Below are 27,036 nucleotides of genomic sequence, written 5' to 3' on the forward strand. Positions count from 1 at the left end.
AAACATGTTGGGGCTTGACAGTCTCCAAAAATGTACTATCCATTAAAATGTTTTAAACATGACATCTCTTCTGTTGTCTCTGAATCTTTTGAAAGGAGGGCCATCTAATTAATCATCTACAGCACACTGAGCATAACATAACCTTCTCTTCCAGACTTCCAAACAGACTATTTAATGCTCAAACGATCATGTACCGAGGAGGGCCGCATTAGCATGCAACTTTTTAAATACTTTTGTGTTTCATGAACGCCGTCGTAAAGCTCTGCCTACATTGCCTATTAAAGTACTTCTAATCTTAATTTCCTTGTACTGAGTAACCCAAGTCTTTCATCTTATCTTAGTAAAGAGCAATGAACAGGAAGAGGACCATCATGCTTGAGTTGCATATTCATCTCTAATGAATTCCATATCCCCCCACACAAACTTTACATCCTATTAGTGATGAAGAACGAGAAGGAGGAAAAGAAGAAAGCCAAGATGCAACATGCCAATTATAAAGAGTCTTTTTCTAAAGAACAAGATTCTGTTTGACAACTCATAACAGTCCTCTTCAATATATTGTATCTGGTCATTTTCATCAGACCGCATCTAATCAATTGATATTAAAGAGCATGTTTTGCACGGCCATGGAACGAAACAACAAGATCAACTAGAGATTTTCTTAATAAAGATTGTAATAACACAGGCCTCGCCATCTCCCACAGTAATGAGAACCCATTTCCTTGCAAACCAATTGCATGTCTGAAAAAAAAGGAAAAGAAAATAAATTAAAAGAAAAGATGGCAAAAATATGACAAAAAAAAAAATTGTGCTTGATTTTCAGACAAAATTAGAAGACCAGGGGCCTCATGTATAAACGCATGCATTTTTCCACGCGCACATCGGGATTTATAAAAAATAAACTTGCCGTAAATAAGTGCGCACCGTAAGGATGCTCTTGACCGTGCGTACGCACTCTTTAAGAAGAGTATGTGTTTTGGCGACACCGATGGTGAGCTGGAGTCAAATGTCTTTTTGCTTACTATTAGACAGAGAATCTAAAGAAAATTATACATCTACAGAAAGATAATACAAATATAATTTCACAAACCTATCATCACTTCAAACATCCATCCCTTCTTAAATGTCCGCGCCAGCACGCACGTTGGGCCGTTTGGTGAAACTAACTGACGCACATATAATATAGCCTATAATCTAACGGCAGATGGAGTAAAACCGTAAATCTTCATTATGAGTCCAAATCATAAATACAGTCCATATTCACAATAACAGTTTAAATAAATAAGAAAATGGTTTAAACTATGTTTTACTTCTGATATAAACATTTAGATTAAATATGCCATTCTCATTAATGGAGTTAAACTCTACATGCAATCATTACTGAAGTTACAATATATACAGTATATATATATATATATATTTTCAATAAATAGAAATATACCTATTTGTTGTGGATGCATTGCTTTTGAACACTTTTCTTCTGGCATGCTGAGTTTTAATGTTTTAACTAGAGATTGTCTGAGAAAACTGTTTCGTGCAAATAATGCACAACCATGTCTATCTCTTTCCATTAAAATATAAATCAATTAAAAAATACTATTTGGCCAGTGGAAAAGATTGAGAAAAACTTTCTCTGAAATGTATTTAACACTATTTGATTTATTCATTCAAAAACAAGGCAAGGATATAGGCTACTAAAAAAAATGTTTGTAATAATGTGACGGCACATCCGCATTTCATATTTTCCTAACGTCTTGTACCGTTAAACTTGGTATCACGTGGATGAATAAGCATATGCAAATGATATGCAGATGAGGATATGCATATTTAAACTAGGCGTTGTAATCTCCATATATGGTTATTTCGGGGAGGAGACGCACGTGCGCACAATCTCCCGCTGACTGGGATTTATAAAATGAATTCTGCGCAGGTTCTGGCGTACGAACGGTTTTATAAATCTGAAAACTTTTGTGCGTACGCAAATTCTGCCTTATGTCCGTACGCACACTTTAAGGATGAAATCTACGCTATACATAAGGCCCCAGAACTATATGCTGCTCCAAGCTTTCACCAGCCAAATGTTTAATATCAGCAACCTTTCTGCCAGATATATATTTTTAACCTATGTGAAGTTTCAGCTAATAAAGCACTAATTGCACCTTCTCTGCTTTCTGTCTTTGGAATTCTGGAACGAGAAGGATTTTGCATTAATTCTGATGCATTACAGCTGTACGTCTGTGCTGTTTTTTAGGACAGCGAAGCATTTTGAGAGCCAACTAGTTAGTCATCGTCTTCCTGGCTTTGTGTGCCAGCCATTAATAAACAAAGTTGAGCCTGAAAGATCCCTCTGGTATCTTGTCACATAGTTTTTTAAGTCTCTCTTTGTACAAAACAGGAAAGTACATTATTCATGGAGCTAAAAAATAACTAGAAACAGACATGGGGCATCTTTTGGGAGTAATCACATACATATTAGATATTAATAGTGGTCTGCTACATATTTGCCAAGACTGAAATACTGTACAGTATATGATAGTTGTTTAGCACTTTTTACTCAAATGAAAATTTATCAAGGTAGATGTTTTTTTTAAAGGTCACAAAAAGCTATTGAATATGTTAAATGATACAATACAAGTGAATGTGTACTTGCTGCTTTGCTGAAACCAAAAAGTTTTTTATGCAAATAAAGATGACATAGGCTACATTTTTTATGCACTTGTACAATTTAACATATTCAATATATTAATAAAATAAACAATTACTTTAAAATAATCTTAAATGTATTGGAGACAAATACTAAGGAAGTCAATGAGAAGTCAAAATGTTTGGTTACTGGTGTTCTTCAAAATGTCTTAAAGAAATTAATACAGGTTTGAAACAACTTAAGGGCGAGTAAATGATGACGCAATTTTCATTTTTGGATGAACTATCCCTTTAAGGAAAAGCCACTACACTTAAAACACAAAAATATCAGAAGGCATTAAAATTAAAGGCTTAAATTCAGTACGCAAACCATGTTTATTCAAGATATAAAACACTATATTTGACACTTCTCATCCGGGATGATAGCTCATCCTGACCGAAGCCACTAAACCTCACCACATGCCTCTTAATTTCCAAATCCCAATCAGGGACCCTGTAATTTCGCTAATTAGCCTGTGATCTGTTGACAACTTGACTGGATGGGGCGGCTGATGCTTTCTGGTGTCTGAGCGTCTGGTGTTGTGCTTTGAGTAATCCCCGCTTGTAATCGTTTTCCGTTTGCTAATTAAGAGCAGATAATTGTGGCTTGATTTAACAGCGTTTTGCTGACTGTTGACAATTTGTTGGAGGCGTGCGCCGGTGGAGGCAGCTGTTAGGGGAAGGCGGGAGTCGACATGAGCTTCAATACACAACCGTCTGTGTCGGAACGATTCCCTAACACATGCTGTCACTCTAATCAGACACTATTAAATTACAGAATTCAGCAATTTGTAAAACATATTTATGGGGGACAATTTTCAACAAGGCGTTTGCATTGCTTCTACATATGTTGAGGTGACATCGTATTTGCATGATTCTATTATTTGTGCCGTAATTGTTTTGTTTTCCAAGATTTCTCAATAAAAAACCATCCAGTGTAGCAAAGTGTAATTTCAAAGCATGCCAGCTGAACTTGTTTTAAACAGCCAGCTGAGACCCCTTAGAGATGACCACAACATCTACGGTCAGATCTGAACGCCCCGAAGGTCTCATCCATAATGCATTTGCTCCAATAAAGGTGCCGATTAGAGACTAATTTTAGCAGCTAATTCAGGGCTGTACTCAAATATAGGAATTTTCATTTGCATAGATATCAAAAATGAATGAACCACTGAATATATAGTCTGACAACAGGACAAGACTTCAAGACACCTGATAACAACCTCACATCACGCTACCTCCTTTCCCAGTGCTCTTATGGAATTTTAAAATTGCATAATGATATTATAGTGATATATGAGTCCAAGACTGACACCCACGCAAATAATGTGACTTATCTCGGCTCACGTATACAAGCTGTATTTGGACCACGAGTAATGAAAAAGAAAATGTTGAAAGAGAGGCAGGCGTTTCCTTCAACTGCCCTTATCGGCTCAATTTAGATTATTATATTCGCTTTTATCCGCATCGGATCGACAGATTTATATGAATACCATATTGGCAATTATTAAAATAGACAAGGGAACTATTCATCTTGCCGTCAAACTCCATCATTAAACTGACTGACAGCCGGCCGCTGCATCTGAAGCCAATCAGAGGCGAGGCAAACGAGTGGGGTATGAACACAAACCCAGGTGGGTCATTAAGCATGCACAGGGGCAGTTCATGAGTCCTAATGAGGGGTCAGGCTTTAGGTGGGTCACGGCTGGAGGCAGGGTTTCTATCTCATCGCATCACTCCTTTTAATCTTCTATTCTCTTAATGAAACTAATAGTGGAACTGTCGTTGATTAATGATGCTCGACGGAGGCTGGGAAGTATTAGTTTGAAATTTTATCGGCCTTTATTTCCTCCGGAGCTATACGGCTGTTCATTATTTATGAATGTGACTTTCTTTTTTTTTTTTGATGGACAGATGGGGTTGCAAAGCCTGTGATTCCGTTATTGACTTAAAGGGACAGTCCACATGAAAATGTAGTTACAAATCTGTTACAAAAGTTTCCTATATCAATATATTTCTATAATTTATTCCTTTGATGACAAAGCTGAATTTTTAGCATCTATACTCCAGTCTTCAGTGTTATCCATCTATCTATCTATCTATCTATCTATCTATCTATCTATCTATCTATCTATCTATCTATCTATCTATCTATCTATCTATCTATCTATCTATCTATCTATCTATCTATCTATCTATCTATCTATCTATCTATCTATCTATCTATCTATCTATCTATCTATCTCTACAGTATTATCTGAGATGCCTAAACCTCACCACAGTCATATATAATAACTGGTTACCTGAAAGTGAAGGAATGAGTGAAGTGTTTTACGTACATGCATTGATGAAAAAGGCATTCCAATGACCAATGTCTGTGTCAGAATTGGGCACTCACTCGTCCACCTCCAGACGACCTCATAGCTGATTAAGAAGTGGTTGCTGATTAGAAGAGTGACTGTGGATGGCCTGAGTGACAGAGCAAGCAAGTTCATTAACTCTTGGTGCATTAACAGTGATGTAATGCAATACAAGCCTCATGAATCCTCCCAGCCAATCAGAGCAGGCGAAAAACAGTGAAGGCGACATGACGGATGGCCTCGTAGATGGCAGCGCTGTGACCTTGCGGCTCATTAACTCTTTTGCATATGCACACAAGAACCGGGGGAGTGCTGTAACATGGGGTGAGATGTAACACAATCAGTTAAACCAATTATACATGAGCAACGGGGTGAAATCACTATCATATACCTTCGTGATGTGACAGCAGAAGGTGTAAGACTGTGTAAAAATGCAAAGGCAAAATTTACTGATATCATCAGGATGCGTGTGGCAATGTAAACATATTTACTGAATGTCGAGACATTCACCTGATAACCACTGTGAGAAAAAAAAATATTGCAGCTTTTCAAGTTTGCTGGCATATCTCAAAGCAAACATATAAAGCTTAGGATTTAAAAAAATGAAATGAAAAAATATATCAGCAACAGATACAGTTAAGAGATCAGACAGAGATCAGATCCCCCCATTTAATGTTGTTATAAGTGAAGTCAGTGCTGACAGAGCTGGTGACAGATTACTTTTACCTTTAAACATGACTGCTTGGCCTCCTTCTCATCTGCCTCTGCTCTAAGGGTCCTCGGTGCCTCCTCCAAGGCATCTCAGCTTGCCTGCAGAAGACTGTCGCAGAAAACACACACGCACACACACAATACGGAATGCTTGTTGTATAGCTTTCCAAATGGGGACATAAAGACAAAGATAATTAAAATAATATTGAGGAATCCTTAGAGTGACATAAAGCATTTTGCATTTTCAGAATTGTAAAAACATAATATTTTTTATATCACTTTCTAATGGTGAGGTCATCTGAGGTCAATGTGAACAAAGAGAGGTTTTGTCAGACCAAACTTACAAATTTATCTCCAAACATACTGATGATATATTGAGGATGTTTGTAATACTTTTTGGATTGAAACTAACAAATAAATTATGAAAAATATACTAAAAATGTCCCCAAAATTTTATATTTTACAAAAATAATTCTTCTGATATAAAGTCGGTAGAGTTGGTATATGGTTTATGTTTTTGGAAGTCTCTTATGCTCATAAAGGCTGGATTTATTTTAAACAAAAAATATTTTGAAATATTACTATACAATTTAGATAAAATTCTTCTATTTTAATATATTTTAAAATGTAATTTAGTCCTGTAATAGGAAAGCTGAATTTTCAGCATTATTACTCAGTGTCACATGATCCTTCAGAAATCATTTAAACATTAAAAGGATTTCTGATTCGGTGCTCAAATAAATAAAAACAAATTGGTCAGGATTTTTTTTGATGAATAAAAAGGTGGGGAAAAGCATTTATTTGAAATAGCAAGCTTAAATGTCTATACTGTCACTTTTGAACAATTTAATCTGTATTAATTTAATTAATGCAGAGTAAAAGTAAAAAAAAAAAAAAAAACTTACTGACCCCAAACTTTTACTGTACATAGTGTAGATTTTCTTTCTTTTTTATTATATTTGCATGTGGGTGTTAAGTGCAGTATTACACTAGTTTAAAAGATGTAGTTGGCATAGTGACTATCCAGACACCATGGCTGCTGCTGCCTACAGTGAGGTGGGACACGTCTCAGCTGTTTTAGCTGATGATCTGATGTGACAGTCTCACGATGGTCTTAGTCACTAATGGGAGCCAACATTCCTCAGCATCTCGACCCAAGCTCAAACAGGGCTTCCAAGAAATTCCCGACAAGCTTAATAAAACATCAATAGTGCCAAACACATTGTATAGCGAATCAATCCAAAGCATCAGCCGGGCTGCTGCCTGACAGGTGGTGATGGCACAAAAACTCCCCGCGCTCCTCCAGTCTCACTGTAGGGACCACGGGACGCTGCGGCCTGACACCAGAACTCATCACGTGTCTTTGATCACACAGAGGGAAGCACGCGACGTGTCGCAGCTGCGCAACGAAACGCTGCATCTGTCAGATGTTGCTGACAGTCCCACCCCACAAACTCAGTACGGAGAGGTACTGATCTTTATAAGTGGTGACTGAGAGGTACGCTTACTGACGGATGAAGGTGACCCAGTTTGTAAGGAGAACTATTAGCATAGCTTTTTTTGTAGCGCTGGGAGGGAACAATGTAACTTTTGATAAACAATAGGACAGCATCTGAACTTTTGTGTCAGTGATTTGATCCTCATATGTGCAGTTAGAGCTTCTGAATCTTTCACACCGTCTATTTCGCTGGCCTAATAAACTGTAAGATTGGCATTTCTATATCCAGCCAATATTAGCAATCTATGGTACACACTCTAAAAATTGCTGGGTTGTTTTAACCCAACTTTGGGTCAAATATGGACAAACCCATCCATTGGGATAGATTTTTAACCCAACATTTGGGTTTGTCCATATTTGACCCAAAGTTGGGTTAAAACAACCCAGCATTTTTAGAGTGCAGGGCAACATATATCAAAAGGAAGGTTGTTCACTCGGCAGTGAAATCCTGAAATCTCAAAAACTTCTTTCCGAACTCACAATTGAATAACGTATTTCAATTCAGCAACAAAAATCTGACATAAAATGTCCCATAAGTGCTGTTTCTTATGCCCAAATAGCATTATAAAGCTTTTTTTTTTTTAGGCTAGACCAGCCAATGCACATGCGAAAATATATCAATATTATACCTAATTCAAAATATCAATACATTTAATAGTGTATAAATTATACTATACTATACAGAAGTACAGTATATTTACTTATTAACAAAAGTTATCATGAGCATTGTAATGTTTGAAGCAGATGTCATAACAAATGTTAGCAGACGGGGAATATTCATTCACAAGAACTTCGTTCATAAATCCATAAATTCATACCACCATAATGTGGAAATAAAAAAACAGAAGACAGAACACTAGTGCAAATATAAAAAAAAGTAAAAACTGCAAAAAATAATGCCTTTTAAAAATATATTATATGGTTCCAAACTAGCACACAACACCACTTTTAAGAAACTTTTTTTTTCATATTTTAAACCATTTGTTCTTTTGTGCTTCACAGAAAGTCAAACAGTTTTGGGTTACACTTTATTTGAAGGTGACACTTTTACATTGTAAATACTCAAATAAGAACTGATTAATATTAATTAACTACATGTACTTATTGTTGAGTTACAGTTTAGGGTTAGTTAATTGTAATTAAAAAGGTACAAAAGCTGTCACTGGGGCTTTACCTTTTCAAAAGGTACACTTTTGTACCTAAAGGGTGCATATTGGTACCTTAATTAAAGTACCAATATGCACCCTTTAGGTACAAAAGTGTACCTAAAGGTACACTTTTGCCCAGTGACAGCTTTTGTACCTTTTTTTCTGAGAGTATATGAACATCGCCTTAAAACAATGTATTACCCAGGTTTGTTATGACACTAGGGCGAATAAATGATGAATTCTTTAAATTGAGGCAGAGAACATTTTAACTAAAGAGATGACTATTATGTTTTTAGCACACAGTGATGACATCACTGAAATGAAGAAATCGAGACATAGAGGTGAGTTACAAAATGGAGCAATAACATCTGTGCATTCATTAAACAAAGCTGCCAGAGTTCAGGGGCAAATGAAAAACCCATCAACCATCTGGAGGACAAAGAAAAATCGTATAATTGTTCAGACTTACGCAGAACTAAAGCCAGAGAGCTTCGGTTGGCTGTTGACTCCAGAAAATGTAAATTCCAGAAAGCGTGACATCTGCCTCTCTCCAAAGTTTAGGCCTCATCTGTTCCAAATTATTCCCATCTATGGTGAGGAAAGAGGGAGAAAAAAAGTTAAATGCATTAGAGATGGAACTTTTTATATAACATGGTTTGCAGTGGCTACGCTCAAACTACTAATTCCTCCAATACACTTAATGGAAAAGAAGAGCTATTCATTTCCTCACAAACATGTCCATTAGGAGCAGAGATGGCTGGCTTAGGAATCTGTGTTGATGTGCTGCTCTTTACGGCATGTAAAAGAGAAGCTGAACTGATTGGCAGGGCATGCATACATGCATTCTCTCTCTCGCTCGCTCCATCCTCTATTCTCTGGGGTAAAATTATCTTTTGGAGCTGTGCCAGCTGTCCTTGTTGAAATGGCAGAGGAAAGTGGACATGTTCTTGTCTGAAACCAGCTCCAGATAAAGTGATTATGTCTTACATTATGCCACACTGGGATTTCTTCATCATGCAAAGTAGCAGGGAAAAGAAAAACGGAGGAATGAAACATAAGCAAGAATTAAAATGAGAGTGAGATAAATGGCTACAGTGCTATCAGCCATCTTGTAGCACTTCATATCATCCATCTGGACCAGGCATTTCAGCAGATGGATTGTTATTATTATAATCATCTGAAAAGATGCACACAGTTTGCCAATTCAAATTGAGAGGGAACATACCACCTCACATTTAATAATAATAGTTTTCATGAATTTAATTAATAAATAAACATGAAAAGTAAAAATACGTTTTTTAATTTCAGTTAATGTTTATTTTAAGTAATGAAAATATTTGTTTAGGGGTTTTAGTATAATAAAGCATAACAACCCTGCATGTGGCATCTGTCATAACACAGCTTTAAAACATTAATTTGTATGGTATGCTGACCTCCTCTTCACAAACAAGGAAAGAAAACGTCCCAACTAATGCTTTATAGGTTACAAGTGTTCATTTATTCCTCAAACGAAGTTGTAAAAGAATACATTGAACTTGAGATGGCATGATAGATGGGTGTGTTCTCAATAATTTCCCTTCATCTCATTGGATCATACTGGGGAGAAAAGAAATCTGTTTTAATAAAGACATAATCTTATTTTAAATAAATATGAGATCAATTCTCCAATATCAAATTTGGGGATGAAAACTGAAGCAGTAATGGGGCGACCGCGACAATGGGCTGAGAGATGGAATTGGGAATTGGATGGAAAAATAGAGGCATTATTCATAATACATTCATCTTCCAGTGCAAGCACACTAGCTTCATCTCTCTCTTCTCCATTTCTTCTTTCTACAGTTCTTCACTCTTATAATGGCCATTCTGCATCCTCATTTCCCAGCTAACAGCACAGATCACATCAGAGCCGTCCATTCATTTGGTGCGGTGTGAGGAGAGCTAAGGGTGCGGAGAGCGAGCCAGAACGGGAGGCTCTAACGCTTACACGGGCTCCATGCACGCTTTATGTCAGATTCCTTGACCATCTGAGGGGTGCAGAATAGTATCGCTTCGACATTCAGCTAACAAACCACTTGGCTTTCAGGCCTTTTGATTTTGTTTGAAAGCGGGAGACAATCCTCAGCTTAATTGACAAGATGGTGTGAAGCCAAGAAAGCAGGGAATGAACAGCCCTCGACGAACACCATTAGCCAACCAGAGAGCACCTCAAACTTTTATAGAGTCTTCAGCTTGTCCAGCGAGTGACTGCTTTCATTAACAGGAAGCTGTAAATTGAATGTCTTTTGCTCAAGCGTATCTTATGTGAGAAGATGAAGGCAACTTTTAAAAAAATACTGTGAATGACACCGCAAGCTGTTCAGGATAAACAAAAGCAGAAACCGATACATATACATATATATATATATATATATATACGTGTGTATGTATATATGTATATATATATATATATATATATACACATACACACGTTTGCTTTGTCAGTGCTGGAGGCGTTCAAAATCTTGTACTGTTCTTTGATCCGTCCAGCCAGCCTCCTACCAACAGGGGTGCGTTTCCCGAAAGCGTCGTTAGCCAACTATAGTCGCAAGTTCGCGAGTGGGTGTTTCCAGAAACAATCGTTCCAACGAACATTCGCAAACAGCATCGCAAAGTTGTGTGGTTTGAATGACAGCTCTCGACCTGTGTTTAGAGGTATAGTTTCTATATTGCATCTCATTTGGAAGTAATAAATCCTTATCTTGAGCAAAATAAGCAAGCTGATATTCAGTACAACCGGTGTCTTTTAATTAGAATGCATACAAATGTAATTTACGTCTTTTAGTTTTTTAAAAGATTTAAAGTAGCGATTTTGAAGAGTGCGCATGTGCAAACGTGCTCTACTATGTAAGAACGAGCCAAATATGGAATCTGGTAATAAAGCAAAATAACTGAGAACAATTAGAAATAGTCCTCAGATGACATGTCTGTAATTTATATATAAAGAAAACCTAGCGTTAATTGGATCTCAAACAGTTTAAAAGTAGTTATTACTCCAGTCTCCACCACGTGCGAAACCAATGTGTCTGAACGATATTTTGCGACTATGGGTTTCGGGAAACAGTCGTGACTAGCTAGTTGATTTCTCCAACGATGCATCGTACTATGGTAGTGAAGCAGCGAACTACGAAAACGAAAATAGCGAAGATAAATGCTGAAAATTGAAAATGTAAAGTAGCGATCTATTTATAAGGTTTCTATAGAATAGGGTGCAAATGCTTGTCTAATAATAATAAAAATATACAATAAAAAAAAAATTCTCCAAATTGTGATTTAAACTCGCAATTCATCTCTCAAATCTGACTTTATAACTTGCAATTCTGACTTTAGAATTCCCAATTGCAAGTTTATATCATACAATTCTGAGAAAAACAGTCACAATTACCTTTTTAGTTTGTTTTTTTATTATTCTGTGGCAGAAACAAGCTTCCATAGTAAAACTAGTCTGAGGAAATTTTCTTAATGAGTTTTTATTAGTCTTTGGTTTGTCAATATATCTAAAAAGAATACGAAATTAAGATATTTTCATATATTCTATGTTGAATATAATGGTATTTTGTCTTGCTACACTGGTAGATTTCTAATGCTTAGAAATTATTTGGCAACAGAGGTACCCCCAAAAGTCTATGCCAGGTACACTGTTAAAAATTCATTGAAATAAAAATTAGTTAATACAATGGAGATTGGTTTAATAAATAGAAATTCAAGATATTATGTTATCAGTTATGTCATCATTCATTATCTAAGTTGATTTGAAAAAAAATAAAAAGTTGTGATGACAAATCATGAAAATAATTTTCACTGCTTACTATTAACATATCAAGTTTATCTTACTTATTCAAGACGATTCTATTTAAAATGTTTTGTGGCCATGCTGAGAACATAATTTATAATTGCATAGGATAATGAATTGTGGTCTGTCACATTTTGGAACTCAATGGCACAAGAATTTCGCTTGTATAGCTAAACATGAACTGACTAAATGCTTCTAATTCAGGTTTCGCGCAGACTCAGCAAAAGCAGCTCTGAGAGTGTCGAGAGACTTGAAACCTTACAAAATCTCCAAAGCAAACTCTGACTACTCTCAAACACAAGCAATGCACTTTGTATTTATACAAGAGGTAGATGTAGAAATATGTTCCATGTGTTAAATGCTCAGAATTGACTTGCTGGGTGTAGCAGTTCAGCTTGAGGTGTCAACAAAGCCCTTTCACCGCATTCATATTCCTTTGCTCTGAATTATATTACTACAAAGACAAACATGGAAGACAAGGTCATCAAGGATCATTTTGGATTTGAAAGGCAGAACTATCCTATGAAGGATCAGCGACATCATTCGATTTTGAACATCATGGCATAAATGAACTCAATAAGCGTGCGTGAATGCTGCGGAGTTTAGACCCCAGGAAGGTAATCGTGAGCGATAAAGCATTACTAAACTGCATGTAACAACAATGATCCGAGACTCAATGGCTTTCATCAGAGCTGATTGTATCATGATTGGCCTTAAATTGCAAATCAAACACTGTAGTTGTAATCAGAGCAAGAGAGATACAAAGAGAAACAAAGCATAGCAAATGTGTGCCTTCTCCAAGTACAGACTTGGAAAATGAGGACAGAAAGTAAGGTTGACCTCTAAAGATAGCATACCCTGCTATTCAAAAAGGCCGCATGGGGATTCATGTGGGCTTTGATATTTGTCTTTTGACATTTCTTAATTAACTAGCCAAATTAATATAATTCTTTATTATTCAAACAAACCACAAAATGTGGGTGGTCTAGGAGGGTTGTCGTGCCACCGGGCCGCACATCATTAGGCAATAACCCTTCAATGAGCATTACCTCAGACATCACCATAAAAAGCCATTGTTCACCATTCAAAAGTGATATGAATTATGCGCTGAGTTTTATGAAGCTCATTTGCAATGAGGTCTTGTCGATGTGCTTGGAGGGAAAACGTGTTTAATATGAACGGTAATAGCAACCAGGGGAGGGCTGAGAGAAATGGGGAAAGGGATAATGGGGAGAAGAAAATAAAATGAAACTTGAACGAGCAAGTGATCTACAGGATACAGTGTTAGAGAAAGAGCGCAAGGCTTTGTTTACATGATAGCTGGCCCATATATTGAAAATGCACTGTGATTTTCATGACAGCACTCAAGCATCAAAGCCTTTGTGTCCAGTAATCAAGAAATGTACATTTTAGATAATATTGACAGTTACTTCTACCCTATTGCTCCGCCCATTGAAAGTAGTTCCAAAAAGGCCAATTCACACCGCTCCAACAGACAGTTCATTAGGTTGTCAGATCAGTGTGTGTCGGTGTAACATTCACTTTAGTTTGGATTTGTTATGTTTTGTCATCACCTGCCTACGTCACACTTTTGTTTTCACAGACACTAATCACATTCAGCTGTGCACTCTTCAGTCACCATCATTAACACCTGTACTGTATATGTTCAGTCCTGTTTTAGGCCCTGTTTACTCAAGAACGCTTGTGGGGGAAAATGTAAAAATATTTTATCGGATGTGCCTTTCATTTACACGGCGACTGCGTTTTTGGGGCTTAAAAACGCAAATAAAGTTAAACCATCCTCCTGAGTGGAAATCTTAAAAATGCTCCACCGCCGCGTTCCCGTGTAAAGGGTAAAAAACCGGTAAAAACACAAATGTCTGCTTGACAGTGAAGGTTGAACGCAGGCGCGCGGACTTGGTGTTGTGCGGCAGTGCTCCACATTGCCACCTAGCCGCCTGGAGTGCGTACTACATTGAATTTCACACACTTTTGCATCACCGCAAGCAGATTTCCCACCCAAAACGCTTGTCTAAACGCAGAATAAAAAGTGATAACGTAACGCCACTTTTGCGTTTTTTCTTCCATGTAAACATAGCCTCAGTTCACTGTCCGGTATTGTCCATGTTCAGTGTGTGCAGCTGTATCTGTAAAAGTATCGGTTTGCCTTCCTGTTTGATCTTTAGAGAATAAAAATTTTGCGTGGTACCACCTCAGGCCTGTCAGGAGCCATTTTCTCCTGGGCATGGGGAGCCCAAGGCTCCGCCTATAGCCTCGCCTCACTACTCTATGACACGACCTGTAATTTTGTTTTTGAAGAAAAATAATAAGATTTAAGTTTGTTTTACTTAATTGTAGTCGTGTTAAAACGAAGACTCTCTACAGTGGGCTGGATTAACATAATTTGCCAAAGTCATTGGCTAGTACTCACCTTTCACTTTCCACGTTTTGATTTCAGCAAATCACTTTCAGATAGCGTACTGCAAGTTGTCTTTTGACTATCGCAAGTTGATTTAGTTGAATAAATAAAATATTGTAATTTAATATGTTGCAATACTTTACATCTAAATACCCCATTTTTCCCCAAAGAAACACTAAATGACCATGTAATAATGTCTCAAGCACTATACCTGCCCAGCTGTTTAAGTTCTGTTTAACATGAAAAATAGACGAATGTCATTTCTCGTGCCATTTATACGCCAAAACTAGTTTTTGCGTGTATATGATACACACTTTTTGGCGTATAAGAAGTACGAACTCCCCACCCCCCTTCCCCCTAAACCTACCCAGGGAATTTTCAGTGCGTAGCACATGCACGCAAAAAACAATTTTGGCGTATAAATGCCACGAGAAATGACAATCATGGTATAGATACGCACTTTCATGAGACCGTGTTGGAAAAATATGCATTTTCATTCATGCATTTTTGTAACAGTGTTCTCTCAGAGAGAGAACGCAAATAGGCTACATTCATTTAAAGCAATCATTTACAGTATATTTTTTCACTACACCTCCCAGCCTTAGTACTCATGTGACACAAGAGGGGGCGTGAGAATCCTGGGAACTTTGGAATTTGGATGAAAAACTTCTGGACACGGTGTGTGTGCATTTAAGTGTGTCCATGTTGAGGTAGCTCCACATACTTCTGCTCTTTGATCCAGCGACTGAGGTTGCTGACCAGCGGTGTGCTCTCTTGGCAGAGGTGAATGGTGTCTATGTGGGATTCCTCCGGGGCCAAGCTTAACCGCTGCAGCTGTGCGAGGGATAGACAGGATCAAAGCACACCCAAAAAAACACACATACACACACACTATATGAACACACACTCTCTCCATCACTAATAATAACCACCTCGGCCCAGAATCCAGTCTCCTGTCTCGCTGGCCCGGCTCTCTGCTCACATAATCAGGGTTTCCTTCTACATGCTATTAATTGATTCAGTATGCTTGGAAGAAGTGGTTCCCGCGTTCCCATGTCTCAGATTTTCTTGTTTATTATGCTAACCATACATGAGTCTCCCGCACTCTCGAGGGGGTAGAATTCTAATCAGGTGAATTCAATTACAGAGCTCCTGATCCTTGATTTTCTGCTGGGCTCCAAGTGCACAACAAGTCCCGGTGAAAGCGTATATTGGTGTCAGCTTAAAACATCTTTCTTTTAGAGTTATTTTTCTCTTTTAGCTCTCTGGCTCGTCTAGAAGGCATGCATGTATTAAACATTTTGCAAAAATGGTCGAAGTTCATATCTGGATTCAATCAAAATACAGGAGACCCCACCTGAAACAAAAGCAGACGGCACAGACTAATGCAGAACAAATGTTCTTTCAACCTCAGGTCTAGTGCTTTTAGTGGCCAAGCTGAAATACATACAGAAGTAATACAATTAAAATACAAAAGATAGACATTGTATCATTTATTGAATGTTAAAATACTTTCTAATACTTCTATCTAAAAAAATTCTACATATAAAAAATGTAGAAAAAGCAGCCTGGACATTCTCCTAAACAACTTTTTTGTTCTTTACAGCAAAATTCAAATTTAACAGTAGGGTTCAAGCATTCAATAAGAGTATGAATAGATGGTGATAGACTGTTCATTTCTACATGAACAAAACATTTAAGAAGTCATCACACCTACAATCCCATTCCAGAGACCAGTATCAAAAATCCAACATACAGTATGCTGGAGTCGTTTCAGCAGTGGAGAGCATGAGAGGCAAGCAAGAAAATAGAAAACTGAGACAGTGAAATTGAAGGATAGCGCAAGAGTGAAAAAGGAAGTGGGAGAAGAAAAGAGAATCCCCTCTGAATGTTCTGTAAGCCATATGTTGTGCATATAAAGCACTGCTGTGTGCCGTGGTGATTCATGACTCCTGAAGACAATCCTAATATTTTTCCAGAAGCTGTAAAGACTTTGAGACGGTCACTACATACTCTGTCTAGACACCACTCGTCAGAATTACGCAGTTCGAAACACTCACGAAGAGAGAGGGGAACTTCAAATGATGACTCAATTCAATTGGCGATTCATTCTTCTGTCTTCCTTCCATTTTTCCATAATGTGGCTATTCTCAAGCTACGTGACAAATGTTTTTATATGATTTTCCAACTAATGGCTAGAGGCTGTATGAACACTGGACCTTGTGCATATTAAGTTAATGGAGGCAGTTCAATGCATGGCTGCACTGTGTGAATATATGCTACATCCAGCATGTGCTGATTAGATCGAGAGAGAAAGATAGAGAGCAAATGGGGAAGAGGGGGAGGGAAATAGAAGAAGAAACAGACAGATAGAAAGTGAAAACGGAGACCGAGTGGTGGCAGCTCATGATGATTAACATGGAGATTAAGGAATTTCAGTTATCAGCATGTGCATTTGGTTTGTCAGTTCTCACCTCCTGTAGGTACGTCTCAGTCATCTCCAGAGAAAAGCTGTTACAGAGCAGAATGTGTGCCTGCATTTGATCTTATATTCTAATTTGCAACGAGTGCCATAAAACTGATGCTTACAGGTTTTCCAGGGATTCCTTTGAATAGAGCATTCAATGTTTAGCTGCAGGTAGTGAGCCGACTATATAATTCTGAATTTGCAGCTTGCAGAATCAGTGAAAAGCGATGTACCATAGTTTCCACCAAAATACCCTAGCAAATCTCATAAAAATACGTGAAGGAGATTTTAAGGTAAGATTTTATCTCAGAATGTATATAAAAATAAGATCCTTTAAGATTTTCTGATATTGTCAGTAGTTTATGTAGGTTGTCTACAAACCAGAAGGTAGGTGGGAAGATGCTTCCCTTAAGCCGAATCCTTCTTCCCCGATCTTCCATCATCAATATCTGCAAGAGAGAGAGAGAAAGGAAGACTGTTTCCATTGAGTTAAACTGACAAAAGACCAGACCGAAGATGCAGAATCCGTCGGAGCCTGGAGAGGGTCCCTCATCGGCTAATCCTCCAGTCGCCGCTGCATTCACTCCCCCACCGCCACTTCCGCAACCTCCCGCTGCTTTGTTCACTGCCTCTGCAAGTCCCATGGCCAGGCCAGCACCATACTCTGGTGAGGCGGAGAACTGCAGTGGGTTTCTTCTCCAAGTATCCTTGTATATGGCAATGAATGAGCATCAATTCCAGAATGATTCCGTTTTAGAATTCCAGATTCCGTGTAGCTTTCATTATATCATTGTAATCTGGTAAAGCGCTTCAGTGGGCACTGTCATTGTGCGGAATCAGATTAAATGGTGGTCAAATCCCACTAAGGTTACAAACAGCACTTTAAAGAGGTTTTTGAGTAAACTGTATCCAAACCGTCCATTCATGACCTCAGTGAGTTTGTATGCCCTCCAGTTCCGCACTCTAGCCTTGTCTAGTGGCTGGAATGAAACTGCGCTGATCACAGCCTTTCGACATAGATTGAATCCCAACATCTGCCACCTGTAGGTTGTGTATGAGGACAGCATGGGGTTAGAGAATCTGATCCAGCAGACCATCCAGACATTCCCAGCGACTCACCACTTGTGATCGGTTTGTTCTCCGCCCCCGGCTCCATCAGTCAATCCTCCAGCACCAGTACCTATGGAAGTTGACTTCACTCACCTTTCCGTTTCTGAACGCCAGCGCCGAGTTCAAAATTCCCTCTGTCTATACTGTGCATCGGAAAAGCATCTCCTCAGTTCCTTCCCTGTTCGACCTCCGCCGCTGGCGGTGAGTTCCATTCAACTTTCCCCGAAGATTGAGCCTCGAACATGTACTAGTCTACACGTCTTAAACTCCTGTGTTTGTCTCCCATCGCAAGTCCTCGTCGACTCTGGGTCTGCGGGGAACTTCATATCCACCCAGTTTCTCCAAAAACTGAATATTTATCGACAATCTGTCTTGAGATCTTCCCGTCCAAACCATACAAGGCAAGCCTCTAGGTCGAGGTCGAATTTGCGATTATACACCCACTCTAACTCTTTGCATCGTCTGTTTACACTCTGAGGAGATCTCTCTAATAGTGCTGGAGGAGTCCACCGTGGACATCATCCTGGGACGCCCCTAGCTAGTTCAACATAAACCAGTACTCAACTGGGGAACCGGGGAAATACTCTGTTGGGGTCAAGATTGCCATGTATCCTGCCTCAGTTCCATCCAGAGAACCCCTTCTTCATTTTGTTCCAAGTCATCTACAGGTGAATCCAGAGTTCATGTCTGTTCTACTTCAGTTAAGAGCTCTGAAGTCCAGGTTCAAGTAGAAATTCCAGTGGAGTGCCAGGCATTCCAGGATGTTTCCAGTAAGGTTCTGTCAACTAAATTACCTCCACACCGGCCATGGGACTGTGCCATAGACTTGCTACCCGGTGCCACCCTTCGTAAAGGTCGCATTTAAACTCCCATCCCGGAACAGAAAGCCATGGAGGAGTATGTGGAAGAAGCCTTACGTCAGCAGTTTATTCAACCATCTACCTCCCCTGCCGCTTCGAGCTTCTTTTTTGTGGCCAAAAAGGACTGAGGCTTGCAGCCGTGTATTGAATACTGTATTTAACCTCAGTCCATCCCGGAACAGAAAGCCATGGAGAAGTATGTGGAAAAAGCCTTACGTCAGCAGTTTATTTAACCAACTACCTCCCCTGCCGCTTCGAGCTTCTTTTTTGTGGCCAAAAAGACTGAGGCTTGCAGCTGTGTATTGACTACCATCAACTTAATTCACAAACTGTTAAATTTAGCTTCCCCTTACTCTGGTTCCAGCCGCCCTGGAACAGCTGCATGGAGCACGCATTTACTCCAAACTGGACCTTAGAAGTGCAAAAAACCTGATCCGAATCCGGCATCTTGACGAGAGGAAGACGGTCTTTGTGAACCCCTCAGGCCGCTATGAGTTTCAGGTTATGCCTTTCAGTTATCCAATGCTCCGGCCATCCTTCAAGGCTATATGAATGAAGTCCTTTGTGAATTCCTCAACCGTTTCGTAAACGTATACATTGATGATAAAAAAAAAAAATGAAAATGTAATGTGTAAAATGTAAAAATAAACCTAAATTAAAATATAAATAAAAACTATTTTACTATTACTAAAACTATACTATATAAATAATACTCAGATAACTTCCTACTGTAGCAATAGAAAATTTAATCAGTTTATTTAATTTATTAAAATTTAATAGAAAAAATGCATTACATAATGAGCATCTTCATTGAGAATAATGAGAAATTTTTAAAAAATGGTCATATGCATTACAATAATGCTTGCTAATTGCTTGCTATAATTGCTTGTTCAGTTTTTGTGCATAGGTCATTTCCATTGCATGCTAATACCAAATGATGTGCTATACCCAAAATCATCAGATATGTCATGGTTTGGTTGTGTTGGTGGCCTGGAGGGCAGCCCACATGCAGGTCCACAATGTGTTAGACCAGTGTGTGTTTGTGAGTTGAACATCTAAAAGTATGCGAAGGATAGAAATGAGCATGCAGTTGTTTGACCTGTGACCTCCTGTGTCCTGAAGTCAAATTCCTCCAACGTTAGGTCCCAGTTCTCACTCTCTGGATGCTGCTCTGACAGGCTTTCTCAGCTGTAGCTGGAAGCTACACTCACCTCTGTTCCTAAAACACACACATACACATGGAGACTGAGTTTCAAGTTCAGAACTTTTTCAGAAAAAGATTCATTTTGAAAGATTCAGGACTGTGGTGTTACCAGTACATATCAGAACTACCATAGTGCTTTGATATAGGTACATATGGGTAGTTGAAATGAAATACTCTGGAAAGTTGATATGTCCTTTGGTGTAACTCAATATAATTAATCTAAATCTATTTTAAAGTCATGGCTGGCTGGACTCTATGATGTCCACCGGAGGATTTGAAGCAGGATTGGCTGTAATGGGCACAGAGATTGTGGAACAGGCTTCCTCTTTCTTCTTCCACATTGAAGGAAGAACCAGTTATCCACAATACATACTTGATGCACTGGAGCTGGGACCATCTGAACTCACCCAATGGCGTGATGTTCAAAAATTACCTTTCGTTGGTGAATCTTCATTTTGAGTTCTTCAAATTATGATGGAACACAGACTCCACAACAAATTTCTCATCCTTGTAATAAATATACAATTTGATCTATGAATCTAAATCACATTACTATTTTATAAGGAGAAGCAAAATGGTTCAAGTGTCCGAATTTGAAGATGCCAGAAAGCTACACTACACCCAACACGACAATAACAACCAGTGAGCCCGCATAGTGACAAATCCATCAACACAAACAAAAAGATTAGACCAGACCACCCTGATTTTTAGAGAGTGTGTGTGTGTGTGTGTGTGCTGTCTCGGATGCAGTGCAGTGACAACGGCACAAGCCACCTCTCAAAGCTGTTAAGGGCCTTTCTTCCAGCAGCACATAAAGTAAGACATTAATTCAGTATTAATTATACAACACGTCAAACTACATCACAGTCCCGGCTCCCCCGGAGTCTCTCGAGCGTTCTTAATGACAGTAATTACCACTCATAAAAAGACCCATCTAAAATTAACATTTCTTCTCCGCCTTGATAGAGAAAATGTAAATAGCAGTGAAGTACAGATGTTATGATTAGGTCCAAATTGCACATCGTTCTTTTGTTTCCATGTGTGTCGGACAGAACAATGGCAACTTGACAAAAGCACCACAGGCCAAATTTCTCAAAGGAGGGGGAATGCGGACCACTTCAGGAGGGAACCTGTTTAACATTTAGATTGTTTCTCCTAATGGGGGGTGCAGGGCAAGATATATATATGTGTGTGGGGTTGTACAGTTCTGTGTGGCAGTGTGTGGTACAGTTCTGTGCTGCAGCATAGTGTACAATGAAATGAAAGAGAAGATAATGTTGTCCACTAAAGTAAGATTTGTTTGCTGATCCCACAGAACAGGGGTAACATTGTGTGACATTAAAATATCCTTTCTTTGTAGAAATCAAACAAATCAGGTTGAGACAAGTTCAGTTTGGATAATTTAACATCTAGCATTTAGCATTAGCATTGTTATGGGCCACAACTAAAATGACCTTCTAATCAGTTGCTTAACACAAAGTATATCATGAAATTTAGCCATCTTGCCCCAATACTGGGTTAAGGTGAAATTATTGCATTTTGCAGAATGTTAAATAAATCTGATATATGCTACTGTTCAAAGTTTGGGGTGAGTAAGATTTTTAAATTTATTTTTTTTACATTTTTTTTTAAGTGTCACCAAGGCTGTATTTATTTGATCAAAATAAGGTAAAATTAAATATTATTATAAAGATGAAATATTATTAAATTTTTAAATACCCGTTTTCTATATATTTCTATAATTTCCTTTTTTTAAAATCTGAATTTTCAGCATCATCTTCAGTAATTTTTGATATGGTTTAGCCTACCTCAAGGGCATCCAAGATATAGGTGTCTGTTTCCACAGTATTTTCAATTTTGATATTTTTAGGTCAAACCGTTCTTGTCAGTCATATAATGGAGATTTATGGGGTCCATCCTTGGTTCACCTCAAAGAGCATGCACAGAGAAGTCCAAATTAAACATGATTTAATAACTCGTAAATGTAAGTACACATTGATGGCCTAAGACACAAAACGAACAGTATTTATGTCGTTTTTTCCCTTTTGTAACCACAGCCACGTCCAAGTGATCTGAAGACACAGGCGCTTTGGTCTGTGCATGCGCCGAAAAGATCTCTTACGCAGTTACGAAAAAAAAAATCTAAGTTGTCTGTTGATATATCGAAATCGTCTTCCATTGCAATTTTCTGTATATCTAAATACGTTTAGATCTTCACAGTGAAGGATAACACTTCTGAAATCTCTGTGTAAACAATGAGTGACATACTGTAAATGCGCGAGAGATCATTTCAAGGGCTTTCTGGCGCGCTTGCGCAGATAGAAGCACCCTCGCCCTCAGAGTACTTGGAAGTGACTGTGATTACAAATGGATGCCCTTGAGGTAAGCTAAAAAGTGAACTATTCCTTTAATGCTCCTTTTCAGGATGAATAGAAAGAGCAAAGGAACAGAATTTATTTGAAATGTAAATCTTTTGTATCATAATATACATTTCTTTACTGTCACTTCTGATCAATGTAATGCATCCTTGTTGAAAAAAGTATTCTTTTTTTTTAAATCTTATGAATCCTTTTGAACGGTACTGATTGTCATTTTTTTAAAGGTGTCATTAATGAAAAAAAATTAAAAAATATTCTGTTAAATGAATAATAACAGAAAAAAGTTAATGAGGTACTTCTGAATTACATTATTTAATTTTATAAGCTACTGATAGGCCTATATTCTGATTGGAAGGATGTTATAGCAATAAACTAACTAATTCAGATCCAATTGGCCTTTAGGTTATGATGAATAATGAAGGTGCTGAAGACCAAACTCCCCCTACTCATCATCCCTATAATAAATACACAAATCTAATGGGCTCTATGCACGGCGTTATTTCCGGTGAAGGATTAAGGATGCTCGATAACTTCCGCCGATCATAGAGTCCAATGCAATACCGAGAATTTATATTGAATTTAATACTCCATGGTTATACTAATGAAACGTTAGTCACAAAAACAGATAAAACAGACACCCCTCGTTGTGTTTATGCTTCTTTTTAAAATTATATTAAATAAACATAACTATATATAAAACTACATCTAAACGTATGCACGTTTCGTTTCAAAGACGAGAGGACAGAAAATATTGAAGACTCTGCCATAATCCCGTTTTCTCCGGTTTTCCTCCGCTTTAATCTACACAACCGGAAATGGACGAGCATCCTTACGTCAAATGCGGAACTTATGCGTGCATATAGCCCATTCAGTAAATAAAAAACCTAAACAGGTAACATTATAAATTAGTAGGTCACTGTACCACACGCTATTTCCCCTTAAGTCAACACCACACACAGTGAAAATATGCTCAAGTGAGACTTTCAGGTCTTGTAAAAACATGTATCGAATGCAAATGTTCAGTTTGGAGCATTAAGTAAACTGATAAGACTATTTCCATCAACGTAGATGACAAGGCATATCTCCTCCCAGCCTGTCTGTTTCTCAGTCTCCCTTACTGATGGTTAATAAATATGGGAGTGCTAATCTGGTACGATTTTCTCTGCCCTGGCTATGTCCATCATGCTGTCACCTGCCCCCATATGTTTGACAGTTTATTCTGCCTCATCAAAGCCAACACAGCAAAATCACTTTCCCTTCTGCAGCCAAATCCACTCCTGAATAATCACCAATAAGTGGCTTTCTGTATGCACAACTACAGAGAGAGAGACGGAAGAGAGAGACAGAAAGAGAGAGACAGCAAGAATCAAACCAAGAAGAGAGATTAAAGAAAGGCGATTAAGAGAGAAGGAAACACACACGGCGTTGACTACAGTGTGTCAATTACTGCTGCACTACAGAGTGCTTTAGAGGACCTTGTCTAATGTTAAAGGCGAGCTCAGCTCTTTTGTTAATACATCCCATATTTTTCACAACTGTGCCACATTCATGCCCTGAGATGCAAGCCGTCATTTCCCAATGTTTGCACATGGTCGCCTGCAAAGGCTCAAAGCCACAGAAATTTTTCTATGGCAACAGCCTAATGAGATTTCACAAGTGTGAAATCAAAAGAATCTACAGATCTATCGATCAGAACTGGACAATTGGTCACATAAATTCACAGACACATCATCACAAGCTCCAGAAGGAAGTAAAGAGCAGCATTTAGAGACAAGTGAATGTCAACAACACAGAGAAGGTGCTTTAGAAATCGCCAAGTAGGGAAGTATTCACAACAATTCATTTTCATACGAAAAGTTGCCACAAAGCAAATTTACGAAAATAATCCCAAAACTTGAATATGGGTCTTCCTGTTTTATGAATGTGTTTGTATGTTTATATGTATGTTTGTATATGTTTTTGATTCTCGGGGAAGCATAGCATAGGCTACTTCTGTACAATATAGCGTGTTAAAAACGTGAAAAGTGGTATGTCTGAATTAACACTATAAAACAGTAGGCAAAACCTGGATTTAACATTATAAGACTAACTTATCTTGCTTTAACAATCAAAATTAAGGTAAATTAAATTACCAACCTTTGGACTAGAATTCTTGTCAAAAGCGCATTAAAATGTTGCTCACATAGGAAACACGTTTTGGAACAGATCAACTGATCAAATGTATTGTAAATTGTGAAATATACAACATACTGTATACATGTTTATTTACAAATTCTCTGGATACGTGGCTTTTTAACACGCCAAAACCGACAGCCAATTGGCTATTTAAAGGTAGAGTGGGTAATTTTCATGGAGACTAACAATAGCAAGCTAGCTTTGAAAGCATAAGATCCCACCCTCCCTTCAGAACGTCAACACATGAATGCGTACAGCAAGGAGCAAACAAAAGTGTCACAAGAGACTGTTAAACTACCTCTTGTTTAAAAGCACACAACACAACAATAGTAATGAAGAACTTAAAGAGCACTGACCTGTACCACCTTCTTGCTGCAGATACATTTCAGCATTGATAGTGTTGCCATTGAAAGTTTTCATCTCTTCCAAGTTATGGTAGTCGTCATGAATGCAGCATAAGCTCATTGTTGTGGTTCAGGAGGAACTGTAAAGGTGGCTGCTGTTTCAGTTATGGATCTCGGTGACTCTGCATAGTATGAAACGTGCTGATTTTGTGTGATGTCTGCGTGAACAGGGTGCATGGAGGCATGGAAATACATACCTGGAAGGCAGGTCTTCTTCTATCTTCTTCACTTCGGAGTCAGCAAGGAGATGATCTTTCGCACTTGAAGAAAAATGTTGGCACATTTTCCTCGTTCTCAGCTACTGATGCAATGCGAGTGGACCATATTGAAAGGGAACCGCATTTACATTGCCTTTCCACTCCAGAAATGTATTTATTTTTATTTCTATAGTCACCACTTAAAACTACTTATCTAAAGCAACTAGAAAATGTTCATGCAACCAATCACAGAATCTTTTTTCTCCATCCAAAGAGACACTTTTTACAGCATAAGGGCATGATACTCTATGTGTTCAATTTCAGGAAAGTGAAGCAGGCGAGTATCAGAAAGGTCTTCTGTAAATAGCTAAATGGTTGTTTATGGTAGACTTACAAAGCAGATGAGGATCGATAGGATGACACGACTCTACATGCCAGTTTTTAATCTTGGCAGTGGCATTGAATAGGTGTTGAATAGAGCTTTGGAGCTTTGTGGAGTTAAGCACCCTTAGATAGCTGTTTGCTCGTAAGACCACTCAATCTCTCTCTCTCATATTCACATACACCCATCACTGCCTTTTTGCATATTAAACCTTTTTTTCGCTGAAAAAGCACTGTCGACAATGCAGTTGCAAGCTGTCTTGTATATCCTGGTCTTTGCTCTTCCCCTGCGACAGACACGCAGTCACGCACACACATACACCAGGATCCAAAAGTGATTTGTGTCAATTTTCTTTACCTCAGACTGAATGGTTTCACATCTGCATGGATTAGAAAGAGCCAAACAGAATGGAAGGGATGTCACTCTGCCTCTGAAATAAAGACAATTTGGTTGTATCATGTGTCAACCTCTGGTGCTCGGGGGATCAGGATTAAACAGCAGCTATTGACACCGCAAGCTCGGAAACGGGGAGGCTTCCACATTCACTAGAGATATGGGTTAAAGAATTATTCTAATCCAAAACATATATAGGGAAGAGTGGAGAAATAAAAAGAGACAGGGTGGAGATGAATGTGTGCATTTGCAGACTTTGGATGTCTCTGTTGGATGATCACTTCCTGGAATCTTAACCGAAGATAAATCACCAGAAGAATAGAGTGCATGTGAAAAGCATGATCTACAAAAAAAAGTAATATTAACTAGATTTTTGCATTTTCTGAAAAATAAATAAATAAATGAATACATAAAAATGTGCAAAGCTCTAATGATAGGGTGTTCTGGGTGGTCGCCAGGGCATTTCTCTGTTTACGCACAGACGCGTACCATACCGCAAGGAATCTAAACACAGTGGAAAATTAAAACCCTTCGTCTTAAAACCCTAGCGTTTCAGAGCAGTACTGCAGAGCAACCAAGACCTGAACGCAGAAGTATAAATGCTCGCGACGGCGTCGCCTACGTGCGTAGCCTACGCTGTACACTACGCAGAAGTATAAATTGGCCTTACATTTTTGTAAGGGGTTGTTATAGGCTATTGTACCGTTGTCTTTTTTTTGTCCAATTTTCTAAAAAAAAAAAAAAAAGTTCTGCTTAAAATGAACGTATGTAATGCTGTGATCTACCTCTAGCCTGTTGGCTTAGTTCATGGCTTATAAT

At 38.3% G+C, this 27,036-nt stretch overlaps 1 long non-coding RNA gene across 6 annotated transcripts in view; it reads right to left on the bottom strand.

The window, feature by feature from the left end:
- Window positions 1–26,929, bottom strand: part of LOC120476161 (uncharacterized) — a 54,392-nt gene extending 27,463 nt beyond the window's left edge. Inside the window, exons 1-7 of one of the 6 annotated variants that reach the window (XR_016149272.1) lie at window positions 25,198–26,929; window positions 20,184–20,303; window positions 15,580–19,628; window positions 15,372–15,481; window positions 8,869–8,987; window positions 5,769–5,862; window positions 5,022–5,354 (exon numbers count right to left, since the gene is read on the bottom strand). This is a non-coding gene — a long non-coding RNA (uncharacterized LOC120476161). Of the gene's footprint in view, window positions 1–5,021; window positions 5,355–5,768; window positions 5,863–8,868; window positions 8,988–15,371; window positions 15,482–15,579; window positions 20,304–25,197 lie in introns of all 6 variants that reach the window. The other 5 variants (XR_016149270.1, XR_016149273.1, XR_016149275.1 and 2 more) reach the window with 5 other exon arrangements.
- Between the last annotated feature and the right edge of the window lie 107 nt (window positions 26,930–27,036).

This window comes from Pimephales promelas, chromosome 22, assembly GCF_988280905.1.
Source record: "Pimephales promelas chromosome 22, fPimPro1.hap1.1, whole genome shotgun sequence".
NCBI lineage: Eukaryota > Metazoa > Chordata > Actinopteri > Cypriniformes > Leuciscidae > Pimephales > Pimephales promelas.